We start from the raw sequence: 3,815 nt of genomic DNA, 5'->3' as shown, positions 1-3,815 counted from the left end.
CTTCCCTTTGTTTTCCTCCCTGTCCTCTTATTACTCCAACCAAAGAGCCTCAGCAAGGCATCGTGTGACTTGAGGATGGAAGTCATATCTAAAGGAGAAAGAAGAGGGCTGAGACCCTGTTGACATCACAGAGCTGCCAGAACAGCTCCCTGCTATTCATGCCTGGTCTTTCTTTATTTTTTGGGGGAAGAAGTTTTTGCTATAGGGCATGTGCACTCACCAGAAAGAGAGACAGACAGAAAGTGAGATATCACCCCTCAGGGAGGATGGCCACGCCACAGTCCCTTCTCCATTCTCCTCACAGGATCTTGGACATGGCTGCACACGCACCCAGCAAGAGTTTAAGCCACCAGCTCGGAACTCAAACCATGGTTGACTACATGGGAGTCTGGCGACATAGCTATTAGGCCAAATGCTGCTTCCTTTTTCTTTTATTTTTGAGATTTTTTTGCTATAGGGTGTGCGCACCCACAAGAGAGACAGAGACAGAGAGACAGAAACTGAGAAATCACCCCGCAAGGGGGATGGCCATACCACAATCTTTTCTCCATTCTTCCTTTGGGATTATTTATTTATTTATTATCATCATAATCTTGTTTATTTTACATTGGATTGCATATAACTTTACAGTGTATTACATTGCTTTTTCACCTTTTGGGATTTTTAAAAAAAGAATTGTTTTATTCAACTTTATCTTATTTATTTGTTTATTATTTATTTTAATTTGACCAGAGAGGAACAGAGTGAGAGAGAGAAACGAGAGAACGAGAAAGTGAGAAAGGCCCTTAACCACCATACCACCTGCCAGCCTCCATCCCTTAGGATTTTAAGCACGCACGCACACGCGCCCAGTGTGAACTTTAAGCTACCGGGCCTGAGATTCTAATCATGGTCGAGGACATGGAAGTCCAGCAACAACGATTATGCCATAACCATTACACCATCCTGGTCTTTGATGCAGTGAGGAGAAGTCATTGTGTGAAAATGACTGGATTTTCTATTCCATCAGCCTAAATTGTAACATGACCCACAGTGATACCTAGGTGTTTTTTGTTCTCGTCTATACTATGGCAAAAGGGCAAATATCTCTTAATTAAGAACAGAAATAACACAACTTCAATCTCTGATGGGGCATTCCTTCTGGTAGAACTGTACCCAATAAAATAGATCGATCTGTGCTACCTTTCTCCTTGGAGTTACTGAATCTGGTTTTCCAGCGTGGTGGTGGAATGTAGTTGAACTTTCATAAGCACACACAAGTACCAGTGTCACTCAGCTTCTGTTTAGGGAGGTAGGGGTGAAGAGGGAGGAAGGGAGGACTCAGAGGGGAGTCAGGCTGCTCTGACTGTCTTTGTAAAATAAACATTTGAAGCTTGTGCAAAGCACTGGTCCTGAACTCAAGAAAAGCAGGGGCAGGGATGAGGCCTTTGCTTCAGTTCCCCTGCACACCCTGGATCAAAGGAAGGGATCATTATCGAGTCAAGTGGTTTCTATCTTTTTTAACCTTGGAATCTTTTTATTTTTTTCTTTTAAGATTTTTTTCCAATAGAGCATGTGTGCTTGCCAGAGAGAGACAGTGAGACAGTCAGAGGGAAAGTGAGAAATTACCTTTCTGGGGGGGATGGTCACACCACAGTCTCTTCTCCATTTTCCTCTCGGGGTTTTGGGCACATATACACACATGTTCGGCATGATTTTCAAAACCACCAGGTCGGAGATCTGAACCACTGTTGGCCATGTGGAAGTCTAGCACCTTAACCACTATGCCATCTGTTGGCCCCAGACCTTGGAATCTCTTTAAAACACATTTATTGAGGTTTAATGACATATTGGGTTGTTGGAAAAATTCATGACATATTTTTTCTATGTAAAAATGTGTCACGACTTTTCCGACAACCTAAAACAATAAACTGTGCACATGGAAAGAAGGTAATTTGGTAAGTTTTGCCATATGTTTATGTCTGTGAGACTGTCACTACCATCAGATGGTCACAGCCATCCCCCCTAAAAGTTTACTCATCTCACTTTGTGATCCATCACACTTCCTCTGGCAACCACTGAACTGCTTTTTATCACTGTGAATTCATTTGCATTTTCTTTTATATAAATGAAACCATATAGGATGTACGTACTCTTTTTTTTTAATGTCTTTCACTCAGCATATACATTTTTAGAGATTGTCCATCTTCTTGTATAAGTCAATGCATTCCTTTTCGTCACTGAATAACATTCCTTTGTGTGGATGTACAAGTTGTTTATCCATTCATCTGTTGATGGACATTTGGATCACTTCCAGGTTTTGGCTACTAAAATAAAACTGCTCTAAACATTTGTGCATAGGCCTTTGTATTACTCCTGGGTATATATCTTGGAATGGGATAGCTGGATCTTATGATAGGCATATGCTTAATACTTTGTTTTTTTCTGATCAGATCTTTTTATTACACACTTAACCTTGATTCATTGTTTATTTCATTTATTTGTCAGAAGGTGATCGCACTGTTGTGCACATGCAAGTGAAAAGCACCTGGCATTGGGGCGTGGTCATACCATAATCCTTTTCCTTCCTTTCTTTTTCTTTTTTTTTAAAGTTTTTGCTATAGGTGTGTGCACTCACCAGAAAGAGACAAAAACAGAGGGTGGGAGGAGTGAGAAATCACCCTCCCAGGGGTATGACCATGCTGCAATCTATTCTTCTCCAGTCTCCTCTTGGGATTTTGGGCATGCACACACGTGCACCCAGCATGATTTTCAAGCTGCCATCGGGCTGGGACTTGAGCTGTGCCGTTGGCCATGTGGGATCTTGTGGTGAGCACTGCATACGGGAGCCATCTCGAGCTATCTGCCATCTTGAAACCATTAGGCTTCACTTCCTCACTGAGCAAACCATTTCTCAGAAATCATGTGACTGACCGTTCTCCCCGGAAGTGGTTGGGTTTCTAGGCAATGGGAGGGATCCACCCACATCAATGATTGGTTCATGCTGTTGTATCTCATTTGCATTTCGGGCAGCCAATTGGTTCCCACCAGCTGTATATAACTCGCCATTTTTCCTGAATAAACGGAACTAGACAGAAGAAGACGACTTGATCAGCACCTGGTAGTGTGTGTGCGTGTGTTTGTCCCATCTCTCACTCCCTCCCCCAAGGAACCTGTTCCACGGTCCCGCACCCAAGAAACCGGTTCCACTGTCTCGCGGGCCGAGACAGGATCTAGCACCTCAACCTCCATGTACATACACATGCCTGGTGTATCCCTCAAGCCACTGGGCTAGAATTCAAACTACAGTTGACTGCATGCAAGACCAGGTTCCCAATGTATGGGGGTAATCACTGTGCTAGGGAGCCAGCTCCATTGTTTATTTTAAACAGAAGATGTTTGATACAGATTTATCTTTTTTTTTTCCCTTCAGGTTTTGTTGTAGAATGCATGCACCTGCCAGAGAGAGACTGTGATCCCTTCTCCTCCAGTCTCCTCTCAGGATTTTGGGCATGCACACACACACGCCAAACACCAGACCTAGCACTCTTAACTGTGGTTGGCCATGTGGGATCCAGTGCCTTAAACTCCTGCCAATGCAGTCTATGTTTAACCCATTCCAAATTTTAAATAAAATATGTTTTTATACCCAGTATGAGTTTTTCTTCTAATAATCATACCTATATTCTAGAAGTGTCCACACACAAGCTGCCTTGCTTCCCTTTTTCCAAACCTTCAATTTAAGATTATAACTAAAAAGAATGTAATGACTTGATGGACGTGTTTGTTTCTGAATGTGTACCTCTTCACATGCATGTATCTTTCACAAATGATTT

Source organism: Tupaia chinensis, unplaced genomic scaffold (genome assembly GCF_000334495.1).
Source record: "Tupaia chinensis unplaced genomic scaffold, TupChi_1.0 Scaffold000532_1, whole genome shotgun sequence".
NCBI classification, from domain to species: domain Eukaryota; kingdom Metazoa; phylum Chordata; class Mammalia; order Scandentia; family Tupaiidae; genus Tupaia; species Tupaia belangeri.
Note: the sequence above shows the minus strand (reverse complement) of the source record.